The sequence below is a fragment of the Melospiza georgiana genome, chromosome 24 (genome assembly GCF_028018845.1).
Source record: "Melospiza georgiana isolate bMelGeo1 chromosome 24, bMelGeo1.pri, whole genome shotgun sequence".
NCBI lineage: Eukaryota > Metazoa > Chordata > Aves > Passeriformes > Passerellidae > Melospiza > Melospiza georgiana.
The window spans coordinates 2776364-2792868 of NC_080453.1; the positions used below are offsets into that span (position 1 = coordinate 2776364).

At 47.3% G+C, this 16505-nt stretch overlaps 1 protein-coding gene across 11 annotated transcripts in view; it reads left to right on the plus strand.

Annotated features, from left to right (window-relative positions):
- The first annotated feature begins 987 nt into the window (after positions 1-987).
- EPB41 (erythrocyte membrane protein band 4.1) overlaps positions 988-16505 on the plus strand; it is a 76187-nt gene continuing 60669 nt past the window's right edge. For all 11 annotated transcript variants that reach the window (XM_058040419.1, XM_058040420.1, XM_058040429.1 and 8 more), the window contains exon 1: positions 988-1022. The gene's annotated coding sequence lies outside the window, so the exon portion shown is untranslated. The remainder of the gene's footprint in view (positions 1023-16505) is intronic.

The following is a 16505-nucleotide window of genomic DNA, read 5'->3' on the forward strand; positions in this document are numbered from 1 at the left end:
GGTGCTGGGCAGCATGTTTTGCTCTGATGTACAAAGCAGGGAAAGCTGGACAGCTCTGCTTGACAAAAATAACTGATTCTAATTTGGCTGTAAGCGAGGGAAATCCAGGCCGTGCTGGAGGTGCGGGATTCCAGAGCAGGGGCAGGGTGGGCCCCTCGGTGGGGCTGTGCTGGGCTCCTGGGGGCGTTTCTTGTTGACCAAGCCACCTCAATTGTCGCTTTTTTGGCTTGCCACAAGACTGAGGCAGTACCTGTTCGATTACGAATGGACTTATGCTCAAAAAAATGAAGACTATAATAACAGCATTAAAAAAAACCCCCAACGCCCCCCTCTACCTTTCTTCATACATTCCTCCTTGCTTCTTCACCCCGGGTTTCCCTTCAGAGCTGCGCCACGACTTTCTCTGGGAGGCAGCGAACGGTATTTAAAATTTGGGTCACGGAGGGAGGGGGAGCGGCGCTGCCGCCCGCGGTGCAGGCGGGCAGGACCCTTCCTACCCCTTCCTACCGGGGCCGTGCGGCGCCAAATTATCGCCCCCCCGCCACCATCACTCTAGCGGGGGAGGGTGTGGCGGTGGCAGGAACAGGCGCTAATCCCGTTATTTCAGCCTTTGGCTGCCCGGGTTGTTGTTGTGGCGGGCTCAGCAGAGCGCTCCGGACTCTCCCTCCGGGCCGCCCGCGGGAGGAAACGGCAGAGAGCGGCACGGGGGGAGCCAGGAGGGGGCGCACGCTCCCCCGCCCGCGCCGCCGGCCGCGGTTTCCCTGTAGCCAATGGCGAGGCGGCGCTGGCGTCCCGCCCCTCGGCCTCGGCCAATGAGAACTTACTACAGTGTTGTGGGGGGAGGAGGCGGGGCGGGGGGGTAGAGCCGCGGGCGGGCGGGCGCGGAGCGGCGGGCGCGGAGCGGGAGGAACGGAGGCAGAGCGACTGGCTGGGCACGGCGCGGCCCCGGGGTGCCGCACCGCGGCGGGGGCTCTGCGGGGGCCGGTGCGAGGCCGGCGGGCGCCGCGCGCGGGGGCGGCCGGGTAAGTGCGCGCGGGAGCGGGTGCGCGGCGCGGGGGAGTGCGCGCGGCCTTTGCGCGGCGGCTCCGTGTCCGGGTGTCCGTGTCTCTGTGTGTTCGTGTCCGCACACGGCGGGCCGGTGCGAGCCCGCGGTCTCCGTGCGGACGGGCACGTGTATGTGCGCGTGTGCGGTTGTGCACGGTGTGTGAGTGCGTGTGCTCATCTGCGCAAGGTGCATCTATCTTCACAGCGAGCGTGTGCGGTTGGTGTGCTTGTGCGTGTAAAGGGTGTGCGTGCGTGGGGTGTTGCAGTGTGCACGCGTGGTCTGCACAAGCACCCCGTGTGTGTAGTTTGTATCGGGGGTGTGTGGTGTGACTGCTGTGAGCTCTGCGTGTGAGCACTGCATGGATACGCAGTGCGTGTGCGTGCGCTGTGTGTCTCTGCACACCAGGTGAGTGTGCCCCATGTGTATGTACGTACTGTGCGGGTGTGTGCAGCGCGTCTCTGTTTGCCCTGTGTGTGTGCACGGTGTGTGTTTGCAGTCACCGAATCCGGTGCAGCTGTGTGCGCACAGCGTGTGTGTGCGCGGCTCGTAGGGCTGTGTGTGACATGGAGTGCTGGAAGTCAAAAGGCCGAGGCTCAGCCCGAGACAGATTCTGCAGGAGGCAGGGAATGGGGATGGCAGGATAGGGACACGCAGCTCGGGGGAGCTGGCACCCCGTGTCCCCCTGTGCTGGGGCGGGTTGCCCGGGCTGGGATCCCCAGCTCTGCCCGGAGTCCATTGTGCAGGAGGGGGAGCGGGGAAGGGCTTGGGGCTCCACAGACCGATGCCTGCTCACCCATCCATGGGACAAATGTGGATGCTGTGGTCTGGTATCAGTCAGGCGAGGGCTCTTTCCTGTCCCTGGATCCTGCTTTGCCCTGAATTCTAGCTCAAGAAAACACCTTGGCCCAGTGGGAAGTGATGCTCTTACTGGATTTTCCACCAAGGTGTATTTTTTTTCCTATCTCCAGCGAGGCACCGTTTGTGATGAAAATTACTCCAGAATGTCTGGAATGAGTTAAAATCCACCTCAAACACCTCTGAGTGCTGCAGCTGCAAGTGTTCCAAGTCCTCACTTCCTTGTCTTTTGGGGAAAAGGAACTTGTTCACCCTTGGTGCACTGGTTTGAGGAAGCTGGTTTTGGGCAGGGTCTGGCAGCTTTTCCCTCTGTGGCTGTGTAAATGGTAATTCAAGAATTGCATGATTGCATGGTGAAGAGAAAATTGCTTAGAGATTGTCCAAATTCTGGGGTTGGTGCTATGCTGGTTCAGTTATAATTCTGTGTGTTAATTTAATTAAGATATTGGACAAGCAAAGCAAGATAGGTCCCTTCCAATGCAAGCTATTCCGTGAAAATCTAATATTTGAACAATACCACAAATCCCTTTTTGCCTTTCCTTGCTCTTTCCATTTAGGATTTGAAGGCTTTTCAAATATGCTGGATTTTGCTTGCCTTAGTTTGCTGGATCTGGAGGGATGGTCTTTGAATTAGTGATTCTTATTCACAGTTAAGATATGTAAAAACAATGCCTGTAAGATCTCATGGGGCAGAGAGTGTGCTGGGTCTGGATGAGGGATGCAGAGGGGCTCTGCCCTGGCTGCCGCTGTGATGCAGTGGAGTGCAATTCCTTGCATGCTTAGCTAACTCCTGTGTCACTGTCCCAGGATCTGCTCCCTTTGCTTCAAAGGTTGCTTCGTGGAGATCCGAAGTAGGTTGTTTTTATTTTTTAATGGCTGGTCCAGCAATATTTTTGATGAATGTAAGTTTTTCCTGCAGCATTGTGGTGACTGGTAAGGCTTTTGTGTCGCATGTCTGTGATACTGATTCTCTTGATGTTTATATTTTACATCATCTTGCATCTTCAGTTGCACTTCTAGGGCAATTTTGAGCATTGGGTGGGATTTAAAAGGCAGTGCATATCTCTGCTGCCATGGCCTTAATAAAGAAGGTGAGGATTTTCTAGGATTCCCATGGACAAACATAATCTGCTGTGGAAGATAAATATCAGGATAAACATAGTGTGTGCTCCTTACCTTGAAAACTCAATTAGAGCCTTATGAAACATAGAGAAGGATGTTTTTTTCCTAATATAAACACATTCATTATTTCCTGTATCAGTTTAGATGACAAGAACAGGAATTACCTGTGTTTTCATCTGATCTCACAATTGCAAGTTAAAACAAATAATCTTATGAAAAGCAAAGCATTTCATGGGAAAGCAGCAATCCTGAGGAGTAAGGACTCCTCTTGGCCTGTTTCCAAACATTGTATATTCCTGAAGCCTATAAATGCTACAGGCAATGATAGTCCAAACCTACATCTCCTGGCTCCAGTATCTTCCTGCCAAGTGCCTATGTGCTCTGCATGAGCATCCATGCTGATTTTTGGAAAGTGGTAAAACAGTGTCTCTCCTACTGTCCCATTTACTCCTTGTTGAGCAGATATTTCAATGAATGGAACATAGACTGGCAAGGATGTGGTTTATCTAGGGAGAAACCACCTCCACAAATTCATTTATTAGAGATCAAAGTGTTGCTCTGACAGGATAGCTTGCAGGGATGTTGGGATGCTCCATGTGCTTTGATACATTGATAGGTGAATGATGATGATAATGATGTTGTGAATGTGGCATGTAACATGCTGGAATAAAGTTGTGTATACAGAAGGGTTGCTGATGGAAGGCAGTGGCTCTGTACTAGGTTTTCACCAGCAGTTACTTGGCATCTCAAAGGAATCCTGGATTTTTGGGGTCAGCAGGTGAACCTCAGGCTCTTCATCCTTGGATGTTCCTGAGTATCCATAGCATCTGACTGGGAATTTTTCTCAGGTATCTTTCCTTGTATTCCCAAATGAGGGGCATGTGCTGAGAGCCTCTTCATTTGGGGGAACTGTACCTGTGTCACTGCAGGTGGATTTTTCTTCAGGCCCTTACTCCCACATTCCCCCTATTTATTGGAAAAAGCCCTGGAAATCGGTGGTGCTCAGAGATCTTGTGCCCATGCCAGGTGGGAAAGCTCTGGGCTCTCCCCACCTATCCAGGCCAGAGATCCCTGCTCGGGGAGGGAGCTTCCCACCCCTCTTTTGGTGGAGGAATGTGTGGGTGGGGCTGCAGTGGGGAGGTAGAGCTGAACTGTACTGTGTGTCACACCGGGTCAGTATCTGAACTTGCTGGAGCTGATTTTACATCCCTGGGAAGCTGTGATGAATCTAAGGGCTTTAATAGGACGGTGTGAGGGTCCCTGCAGTGGCCCTATGAATGTAAATAATTTCCCATCATAAACTTTACTTTGTACTTTTAAGCGCTACTGCAAGTCTGTTGGCTTCCCTCTAACTTCTGTGCAGTTTTCCTAGAGCGGTAAGGAATAGCAGATACTCAGGTTGTTCAGGCTTGGAGCTGTGTTTGTTGCTCTTTTGTATTTCTCTGGGAAAGTTCAATATAAAGCTTTCCATCAGGACTAGAAATTGCAGTCTGGGCTTGGGGATCTTTTGCAATGATTATTCTTTCTTGGTGCTTGGTTTATTGTCGTAATCTTGTGTAGGCTAAGCAGGCAACAATGTGTAAAGATTTCCCTTTGTGTGTCTAATCTACTACTGTTTTGATCAGTATTGTGGTTTCTTAAGTTGCAAAGAACTGTAGATGCGGCATAGCAGGGATTTATCTTTGTCCATCGGATGGATTAGGTAGGAATGTTTATGGCTTGTACTTAATCCAGATTAATATTATTAGTTTCTTTACGTTCAGTTGGTTGTTTACGCTTGTTTTCTGTTTATGTGAGTTTTTGCTTGTGTAATGCTGCTCACATTGTGTATTAAAAGCCAGTGCTTTTAATTTGTCCAAGTAGATCATATTGATGGACTAAATCTTTCTCTCTCTCTCTCTTTTTTCTTTTTTTAAATGAAGCCGTTCCACAGAGAGGGAAATTGTGTGGGCTTTGGGGCTATGTTCAAGCAATCGTACTCTTCCAGGCCATGCTCCTCCAGACCCTGCTGCATTTTGGATCTGGGATTTTTAAACAAATTCCCATGCCAGCTTGCTTTAGCTGCTGTGCTCAGAGCAAATGTTGATAGCAGTGCTTTGTAATTTATAATTTATAAAGTCTTACAGCACTTGAACTCTGGTGCTTTTGGAGGAGACTGAGAATTTTGTATCTCCCTGATCTCGGTGCAGAGCCTAAAAGATGTAGGAAGATGGGAAGCTCAGGGGAGTGTTTCATCTTGCAGGTGGTGGGAGAGCTCCATGGCTGCCTGGTTGCATGGCCATGGCCACAGTGTTGGGTGCTTCCCTCCCTCATGTGTATTTTTGGGGAGCAGCCCAGTCCATCTGCTGGTGAGGGCGAGTCCCATGGGATGTCAGCCTGGCTTTCAGACTGGGTCACACAATGGAATAACCCTCTGTGGCTGCATCAGGAAACCTGGAGCCCAGACCTGTGGAGGATCCTTTGCTCTGTCAAAATTGAGTCCTCCTTACAGGATCAGCTCAGCCTGGGATGTGACCACAGCAAAACATGCCATGGCTGGAGCCTGGGGATGTGAGTACGCTTTGCAACAGTGGAAGAAGAATTGGGCTGGTTAGCTGTTTCTATGAAAACCACAATTCCTTTGAACCCTCTGGTCACTGGTTGTAGGCTGATTATTTCGCTCCTTCTCCACCCCATGGAATGTGTGTGTGAGAGAGAGATAATTAAAAGCTTTTAGTTAAATAAATAACTAAGCTGCTCACGTGGCTTTATAGTAGAATTGCAGAGCCAGACCCGTGGAGGTGGAAGATGGTGTGTGCTGCTGCTGGTCCCACAGCATCTCCTCGCCTTCCCATGCTGGTGTGGCCTTGGAGTGTGATTCCATATGGACTTTTCACCCCTAGGGCCTGTGTATCACTGAATATGAGAGCGAGCAGGACGTAAGTGGGGATGTTATTGTGTCCGGGGCTCCAGGCTGTATTTATTCCCTGTTATTCAAACTCTCCTCCAAAGACAGGATTACTAATTCCCGTCCAAATTCATCTGCGATGCCTGTGTACAAATTAATCGAAAGTATGAGCTGGTCTTTGCAATTTACTCATGAGATGGTCTGGATGCTCCAGGATGGCTTGAAGGGTGGTTTGGTTTTATCCCATTGACATGGAGCTTGATGGAACGTTTCATGTTCCAGCCCTGGTTTCTGCCTCTGTGAGCTGCCTGCAGTGCCTTGAGCCAGGCACTTGGAAAATGAGAAACATGCAGCTGGTAACCATTCCTGGGGAGTTTTAGGAGTTGTTTGTCATTGGGCAAGGGTTCCTTCATGGAAGGATAAAAATCTTTCAGGTCCAGCTTCAGCTGCCCTAAACAGCAAATATTTCTGCCTTGCATGCTGCCTTCCAGTTCCTGAACCAGTGGATAAGAGGGCCCTATAGCCAAAGTCACAGAATCTTCTGAGTTGAAAGGGACATCAAGGATCATCAAGTCCAACTCCTGGCCCTGCATAGGACTCCCCAACAGTCCTACCCTGTGCATCCTAGAAGAGGGTTGTCCATTGTCCAAACACTCCTGGAGCTCTTGGCAGGTTCAGGGCTCTGACCATTCCCTGGGGAGTCTGCTCAGTGCCTGACCAGCTTCTGGGGGAAGAAACTTTTCCTGGTATCCCACCTGAATGTATATTCCTGATTTCCCCTCTTAACATGAGGGCCAGAGGAGAGCAGGGTGCCCTGGGGCTTTATGGGAAAATGCCAATTTTAGTCAGTGCAGGGGCAGCTCAGGGTAACATTTTGCAGACTGACAAAAAACTCTCTTAAATCCCCAAACAAAAACTGCTGGTCTGTCCTTCAAATACTGGATTCTGTGTTTGCATAGTGTATTAGTCCTGTTGGCAAAGACACATATCCTGGCAGTGTCACTTTGGCGTGTACATCAGACACAAGCCAGTGGGACCCTCCAGGGATGGAGCCCCTTGGAGAAGAGCAGTGGTGAGCTGTCATCCTCCTGGTACAAGGGAGTCCTCCTGTCCTTCATGTACCATGAAAACTCAGCTGCTCATTTGATCTAAAAAAATCTTGAAATCCAGCTTTAGGCCAAAGTTTTCTGGCCTTAATACCTTTTGCAACTATTGGTTGGCAGTGAATTGACAGGCAAGATGGAAATTGTGTGTTTAAATTGTGGGGATGGTTGTTGGTCTGAAGTCAAAACAAGTCACCTAAGCAGCATCCCTTTCTCCTGCATGCCTGCATGTAAGTGTATAGAGGCAGTAAAAAGGCCATTTATCAAGTAAACGTGCCCTGACACAGACAGAAGGCAGACCCCTATAGCTTCTAGGAGGAAGGGGTCACATTCCATGCAAAAACCCAGCATTTTTAGGACACTTGGTAGCACATTATTACGATTTGAACAGGGGAAACCATGTGGGATGAGAATCAGGCACTTTCCTGGTGTCCCTCCGTCCCTCTCCTGGGAAGTACCAGTGCTGCTCCCATGTCCCTCCATTCCTCCTGGGATTGGTGCTGGTGGCCGATGCTGATATCGCTGCTTTTTTATCTCCAGCTGCCAACGTGAAAGCTGAGTGTGTGTGGTGAGAAGCTCATGAGAGTCTTGGTGAATACACACATGAAGTAGCAACAAGACAAACTCAGTGTAGGCTGCCTGGTCCAGCTGTGGGAATAACTTTCATCACTTTTTCTCCTTTTCAGAGGAAAAGCTGGAAGCTTTTGGGGCCTGGAGAAGAGTTCAGTTGCAGAGAAAATGCGAGTTTTCAGCTGTTCATAAATGTTTCTAGTCAAAAGGGTTTAAGGACCCCCACACTTTCTCGAAGAGGGGGAACAACTAGCAAGACAAACTGTTTTGGAAGAGGAAGAATGTAGGGTACATATATATTGCTTTTCCATGGGTTTTCACGTGCAGCCAGGCTTCCCCAGGTGTTTAAAAAGGATGGAAAAGGGGTCTTGCATATGTGTGAGTTTGCTGACTCACACACATGAGCTGGCTTCATTCTTCAGGGCTTTCTGAAAAATTCAATATTGTCAGGCTGCCCTTGGGAATGGGGTTTATCTGCAGTGGGAGCAACTGCATCAACGTGGGAAGGGCATGCTGGTGATACTGGGGGGAAATGGCCATGTGCTGAATTCCTCTGGCACTGCTTCTAGTGAGTGCTGTAGTTTCTTCAGACTTCTGGAGGGGTTTGTTGTTGTAACTGCTGCTTCTGTTACTTCCATCAGGTCTGCCTAGGTGCTGCCTTCAAAAAACACTTCCTTTGTTTGTGGGTAGCAGTATCGGTTTGTTTGTTCCCACCCATCTCTGCTCTTTCCTTCGCTCCTCCAGGAAATGGTGGAATAAAGCTGGGGTTGGTTGATGAGGTCAGAGCAGCTGTTGTGCCCATCCCACACCAGGACCCCTTCCCTGCCCATCTCTTCAGTGAAGTTTGGGATGCTGCATTCCCTTGTTAACAAGAACCCAAGGGACTTGTCGTGTCCAAGCAAGTTCATCTCCAAAAATGACCTTTTTTCCTCTATTTACACACTGAAGCAAGTTTTTTCACTTTGTTTTGCTCTGAAGCAAGATGCTTTGAGTAGCTGATGTCTCTCATCCCCTCAGTTTTGGGGCACCAATGCAAAAAGCATCCCTCTTCTTGGTTCAGGTGCTCTTCCTCCTACCTGCAAACACCCACTGGATGCCTGTGGGGAAACCAGCAGTGGCACGGACAATGTTAGTGGCTTCATGTTTTGCAGCTGCTGCTCTTGGCTTATTTAAAAATGATGATTGATTCTCTTAATCTATCCTGATGATGATGTATGGTGATATTCCTTTTGCAGACATGTGGTTTATTAAAAAAAGAGTCCCTGTTGCATGATGAATCGAGAGGGAGCGCTCGGGGAAACGGAATCTATTAGTGTTACTTGCCTGTGTCCTTCCTGAGGCAGGAATGGGAGTAGATAATGGACATGAGGGATGAATTCACAAAGCAAGGAGGCTTGCAATTACAGAGAAATTTGGTATTTCAATATGATACTGTTCTTGCAAGTTTATTTTTTTTATAATTGAGCTGGACTCTCCAGCATGAGCATTGCTTGATTATTACACTGGTGGGTTTGACCTGCACGGTGCTAATCACAGCAAAGGCTGGCAATCAGATAGATTATATTATACACAGCATATGCAAATACAGTGGATTTAAACTTTTTTCTCCTTTTTTTGAGGTAGATGCACAGCTGCATCTGTGCCAGTGATGATAAGGTTCTCTGCAGACACAGGTGAAGGAGAGGTGCCAGCACCCTGTGCCTGCAGCTCCATCACACAGGGGTTCAGGAGGTTGGAAGGTGTGCAGGGAGCTCATTAGTGTCTCTGTGGGGTGCTAACCTGGTTACAGGGTTGGCTCTGTTTGCTGGGGGCAGTGGTTGTACGTTAATCATTTCTCATGATTTCTCAGCACAAACAGTTGTAAATCACTCCTGTGGTAGGAGCAGCTGCAAAAAGCGCTCAGCTCTGGTTTTGCTGTGCAGAGGTACCACCTCCTGCCTGGCCTTTGAAAACACAAATATAAGGAAACAACTCTGCCCTTTTGAAGTATTAACTACAAAATCAGCTGAAAATTTGTTGATAGATTCTGCTTGTTTTGGAAACAGGTTAACCTTCTGAAACTTCTGACTTTGGCAGAAAACCAGGGAGTGATGAGTTACACTGAAACTGAGATTTGATTAATTGTAACTTTCATAGCACTTCAGCTTCACCACTAGAAAAACAATATAGGATTGGTGAAGAACATTGTTCTTTCACTAAAACACTTGTCCTAATAAATTTTCTAGATGGGGCCGGGGGGAGAGAATGTCGCAGACATCTTTTTGTGAGAATCTTTTTCTAAGGATTTTTTCTTCCTGAGAAGCTGAGAAGCTTCAGGAACAAAATGTAAACAATGATTATCTGCTGCTGTGAATGCAACAGGTCCATCTGTGATTGGTCTCATGTTTTTTTTTGTAATTAATGGCCAGTCACAGTCAGCTGGCTCAGACAGAAAGTCTGAGGCAGCTGCCTTTGTTATCATTCTTTTCTATTCTATTCTTAGCTTAGCTAGCCTTCTGAGATGAAACTTTTCCTTCTATTCTTTTTAGTGTAGTTTTAATGTAATGTATATCATAAAATAATAAATCAAGCCTTCTGAACATGGAGACAACATTCTCGTCTCTTCCCTCACCTGAAAACCGCTGTGACCACCGTCACAAGAGAACATCAATTGGAGCTGCAGCTGTGCCCCTCTGAAACAGGAGGTTTGTGAGTGGGTGGTTCCTGTCTACCTCAAGTGTCTGCTTATGTTTTTCCCCAATTCACTTCAGCAGAAACACTCCCATAGAAAATATTTTGAGACATTTCTTTAAAACAAAAAGCAAGGGGAGAGAGAAAAGAACGAGCCTCTCTGTTGTAAAGGATTGTCAGAGCTTTGCTGTTGGAGCAAGAGTGTTTGGGATTTATGGAAGTAGGACAGACACACAGCTGGCTGCACCTCATGAGATTGACCATCATCTCAACATGCCTACGTCAGCCAAGCCTAGCAGTTGCTCAATTCCACATCTCCAGAAGAAACAGTGACAGGGGAATGTGAAGTTTTTATCTGTTTTTCTGAGTTAATCTCCTTGCCCTGCTTTCCCACCTATGGGCTGTGGTTTTGCCTAGTCACAAGGTATTTCATGGGTGCAGTCAGTTCAGGTGCTGCTAGTCAGAGACGTCTGGGGATGAGTCACTAAAGCTCAGGATGGAGCAAGTTTCTCGAAAACAAGAAAACAGGCTTTGTGAAAACTTAATTTTAAGAGTTGATTCCCAGACATGAAAATATCCAGACCTCTTGGTATCACCAGTGATGAGCTCTTTTGATGTGCTTTGAGAAATAGGCTTGAAATTTGTTGCTGTGTTTTAAAAAAAGTATCTTTGCTGCTCCAAGCAGTGAATTATAATTTTTTTTTTAATCTGAAAAAAATGGAAAATGGAAAAAAAATCAGCTTGGAGCTATGCAGATACTTGATTTTTAAGTTGATAATTAGTCACACAAGTAATTAACCATTGTGGTATCCAGCACAGTCCCTTCTGACTTTTGCAGTGATCATATATGTGATCTGCTCTTACTGTGAAGAAAAATGGATGTGGCACTTGCATTTTAGTTGGAGGACTGGCTTTTTTGGGTTGAATCACTGTAAATGGGGATATGTATGTTTCATTTGGAATCTGAGATCCGCCCATCTGGTGCTAATGAACTGTTTGGTATAAACCACCTGCAGCAGAAGCCTATGCAGCCATTCTTGATTTCCCAATGGCATGAGCATTTGTATGATTATGTGGCACCTTCTTATTTTAAGCTGTGCTGGAAGTTGTTTTTGCTGCTTAAAATGAACTTCTGTAAAGCAGCTCGCTGGGTGACCACTAATTGATTTAATTATTGCTCTTAATATGAAATATGTTGTGAGTTATAGAAGCATGTTCTCCTGCACCACAGTACTAGACTGATGCTGTCCTAGATGTGGGATGTGTTCCCTGTGTCCCCAGGCAGGCATGTCCCTGGTGTGAGCAGTTCAAGCCACCATGGTGTTCCCCATCCCAGTCCTACAACATGGATTTTTCTCAAAAGCTGTGCTTGGCAAGATCTGGGAGCAAAGTGAAGCACAGAGAAGAATTATTCTCCTTTTTATCTTTCCTCTTGTATTTGGATGTCTAGCACTGATCTTCCCTGCTGTTGTCAAGACTGAATTCTGCAGTGCTGTTGGTGGAACACTTTGAAAGTGCACTGCACCCTGCAAAGGGAAACACATTTTTGAGAAAAAGAAAATCTAATACTAAAAATAAGTAGATAATCATGGCAAAGTGCTGTTTCCTTCTGGCATATTGCTGTTTCATGCAAGTGGCAGTGAATTGTGCAATAAAGATCTATTTGTAGAAAGCAAAAAAAGAGGCCAGAATTGACGGGATTATTAAATCTGAGCAATGTGAGTTGCACAATAGCTTGTTAGGCTGCTGTCTGCAGAGGCCACTGTGTGAAGGCAAAGGGGCATTCTGTGCTCTTCCTGAAGGCTCACGCTGTACTCCCATGTCCCTGGGCTCTGCACAGGAGCTGGTTTGGGTCTTAAACTCGCAGGGCTGTTATTAATGCCTGAACAGCACAGTTCTTGCTATAAAGTTACCTGTGCTTGAAAGGGCCACAGTACACAGGCATTTCTCCCATAGTGTTTGGGTTCTTCATCCTCCTGGGTTTGAGTGTTTTGCCAAGGTGCTTAAAACTCATGGGCATTTATACAGCACTGGCTGCTGTTGCTGGTGCGTGCCTTTAATCCCAGAGATTTCTGGGTTAACATCCCCAGGCTTGAACTGGTGCTGTGTTTTGTTGAGTCCCATAGGGAAAAACAGATATTTATTGCTGTGGATACTTGGGGCATCCAAAGGGCTGCTGAAATCTGGGCATTGAGGCTGTGATGCTCATGGTCTGTTTCACCAAACCTGCCCTTCATGCTCAGGACTGTTAATCTACCACTGGAGGAATCTCTCTTTTTTCTCCCAGAGGAGAGACTGGTCCTGGATGCTTCAGCTCTGTGCAGTTCAGCAGACAGCAGCCTTGTTCACAGGGTACTCTGTAATTACTGTTGGCTCTTAAGAGCCAAGTAATTGGGAGCAGTAATTGGATGGTAGCTTAAGAGTAGGAGCACAGTTTAATAAAACAAGCAGGCTTGCAGTTGTAATGCCAGCAGGTAAAACGCCTGGGAAGCAGCAAATGCACATGGTGGTGACGCCAGCGAGGTCCGTGCTCAGCGCAGGCGCTTGGCAGTCAGGGCAGGGCAGGTCCTCTTCTCCTTCCCTTGTTGCTCAACAGGGGACACAGCCTGGTAAGGCAGATACTCTTTAAACATCTCCCATGCTTAGCAGTAAGAGAATGAAATGTTAATGTTTTGGAGTTCTAGTTCACTTCTAAAGAGCTTTTGCAGCTTGTTTAGCTGGGGAGCTGGAGCAAGCTCAGGCTGTGCGCCTGTGTCCTCACCAGAGATCAGCTCATTGCGTTTCCGTCTGGTTTTTGCTGTTTACTCTTAAACTACACTTCTTGCCGCTGCAAGGGCTCTCATTAGTGTGCTTTTATTTTCTGTATTGCCCTGCTCACAGCTTATACTGTGAGCCTCTATACTGCCTCCCAGCTAGCTCAACCTGCTCAGTCCTCATTTGTATGTTCATTGTTTTCATCTCAGATGGGAACAGATGACTGTTTACTTTCAGATTGTATGTATAGAAAGAGAACTTGAAGGGAAGTGCAAAGGAGGTTGTTTAGGAATGTATTTATTGGAGGACCAAAGAATGGGTTTGCCTGGGGCACCTGGGTGAGCTCACCCATGCTTTTTGCTCTCTCCACTCTTTCACCCTGGCCTCGTTTGAAGGGTCTTCTCATGGCAGTTTTAACCCGAACAATGGTATCACCAGAGCCTGCAGAAAAGAGGATCTGTGTGGCATTTTATTCCCTTGTGCTGCATGATGTGGATTTCAGCAATATTGTTGTGTGGCTCCTGCTGTCAGCAGCACGTTTAAAAGAGTGGCTCACTTGTCTGGAATTGTGACTGAGGGATTTGCAGCCCTTTAGCAGCATAATTTTAGCTGAGGCTCTCCATTTATTCCTCAGTACTGGGCAAGACCAATTGATTTTGGATCTCAGTATTTTGGAAAATACTGAGAATAATATGGTTTAGTCTTAATTTGCTGTTGCTTTTGATACTTGATAAATACCTGAGCTAGGCTGAGTCCCTGTGAGTTTGTGGAGCTTTCAGCTGGCTTCATCTGTGCATGAAGCAATCACACAACAAGGATTTAAATATAAAAAAGGGAAAAATAAGCAAAGCTTCTAAAAAAAAACCCCATGTGGTTGTTCCTACCACCATTATATTGTCGGGGGTTTGTGTGTATATATGCAAGCACACACTTTGAATAGAATAAGGATTATTTTGAAACCTAACTCATAAGTTTAAGTGGGATGCTAAATTGTGTATATAAGGCCAGTAGCTTATCCAAAAAGCACCACTACTCCCGTGTACAATTCTCCCTAATTTATTTTATTAGGGAGAAATTTAAACCAGCTACTGTTTCCTGCATACGCATTATCCCTACCAAAGAATATATTTTGTCTTTATTGGCTCTTCATTTATTTTAAAATATTGCAATGTTAAGCCAGTTGGAAGCTGTTTATTGTTGTCTTCTCAGCTGGTTGGTGGCCAGCACTGTCCTGCCTGTGCCATGACAGGTTGTGTTGGCACTGGTGGGAGTGGAGAAAGCTGGTTTACAGCTTCCAGGTGCTGCCCCAGTTTCCCCAGTGCACATACCCACCTGACTTCATAACCACACTCCCTTTAATGCCCTCATGGGTGTTAAACTTCTCCCAGTGTTGAGTGTATTAACAGTGTAAAATATCCTGTATTGACAGGATAAAAGGGAGAGGACTGGGGAGAAAAGTGTGAGTTGGTGGGGAAAGGCATCCTGGACAGCCCCTGGGAAATGTGGGGGAAGGTTGGAGGGAATCAGGGGGTGGTGGAAGAAAGAGCAGGTCTGGTGCAGCCAGACAGGAGGGTAGGAGAGATCCTTTTAGTACATGTTGTCCATGGAGCTTCTGGGTGGAGCAGTGTTTGGATCAGCAGGATTAAGTGTGGCTGGAGAAGGTACTGTGGTGTTCTGTTCAGAAACACAAGGGCCATCCAGGAGCACCACTGTGGTACTCAGCACTCACCCTGCTGTGGTGTTCTGGGAGGCAAAGGTGAGCGTTGACGAGGTGGAAAATACCTCTTGAGAGCCAGTAGAGCATGGCCAGGCTGGTGTTTGTTCAGTGAAATCACAACCCACAACCAGCCTCCCACACCAACCGTTCCAGCACAGAAAAGAGGGTGGTGTCCAAAAATATGAGCAAACAGCCCTTGAATGTGGGTGCAAAGTGTATTTCTGACCCCTCCCTGCTGTATTGAGGGTGAACACAACTTCCTTTTCCTTTCTGTAGTCTGAAGAAAGCAATGTTTGTGTACATTTCCTCCATGCAAATAATTGCAGCAACTCTGGCTGATGCTGGAACTGAGCAGACTGTGCTGCTAGAACCAGCATGCATCCTTACTTGGGTCTCCAGTGGTGAAAAAACACTCACAATACCATCTTATCATTCATCCTATTCGTTAAATCGGTGCTCTCCTTTCCCCCCATGGTGGTGTTTAATATCCTGTTCACTGTTTCCTACTGCTCATAGGCCAGGCTGCTGCCTGGAGCTCAGCTGCTGTGCCCTGGTGAGCCATTAATGCATCAGGATGGGATCTGGGGCAGTAATTCAAAACAGGAGCGAGCGCAAGCTCCCTGTGGGATAATGCTGCCATGGCTCTGTGGGCAGGCAGAAGGTGTCAGCATCGTTATTTTCATTCTGCAGCAGAAGTGGGGGTGATAAAGTGCTCACTGAGTGTTTGCTGTCCCAGAGGATCAAAGGGATTCCTGACAGCTGAGCTGCTGAAATGGAGCATCCCCATTGTCTGCCTTTAGCTGAGATACTGAATGGTGATTGACCAAAATCATCAGGATAGACACTGAAATGCTGTCCCTCCATCCTCGTGCATCAGTCTTGGAGAGGATTGCTTGAAATGGTCACTTTTTTGCTGTAAACTTCTGAGAGCTGCTCTCCCATTCCAAAACCTCAGACTGCCAGTAGTTCATCTGCTCTGCCAAAGAAAGAGGTGACTATTTAATGAAAATAGCATTTCCAAGCTGTCTGTCTTGTTAAAGCATCCAGAACGCCATGTTGTGTCTTTTCCCTGTTGGTGACACTGCACAGCCAGTGTGGGAATTCAACAGCAATTCTGATTCAAAGCCACCTTCAGTGAAAATGGTTGTTTGTAAATGTGTTGCATCAGATGTGTCAATGAATGTAATTAAGGAATGAAGACTGCTGCACACCCCTAATTAAGGGTATTAAAAACTAAAGCTGCCTGATTCCACTGCTGGATGGAAAAAACAGACTGGTGGAAACAGCCAGAGGCCAAATCTTGGCAGGGTGAGAGGAGTTCTGCTGTAGTCCCTGTGCTCACAAAAGGAGCAGCTCTGGGAGGTGACAGGACTTAGCTGCTCTGCCACATGCCATAACTGCTGACTGTACATGGTAGGATTTAATTGCTGCTTCACACTCCTTTTCTGTTTGGTTCCTGTTCCTGGTGGGCATGGGAGGATTTCCATCCCTGCCAGCCATGCTGGGGTGCAGCCTTGGGAAGCTGACAGTTGTGTCACCCATGTCAGTTTGGTGTCCTGGTGTCTCCTACCATCTTGGTACCCGGCCCCAACTCTTTGGCTTTTCTGGATGGTGCTGTGGGATCTTGTGTCAAAGTAGAAGCGGGATGTGTGTGAGGACACAGGGTAGAACCTCCAGGCGCCTGTGAGGTTCTTTTTGCAAGCCAGATTGTGCCAATAGAGGACGAAGAACATTGTGCAATGGAAATATTAGGAAACCGTGCTCACTGAGGGCTTCTCCCCA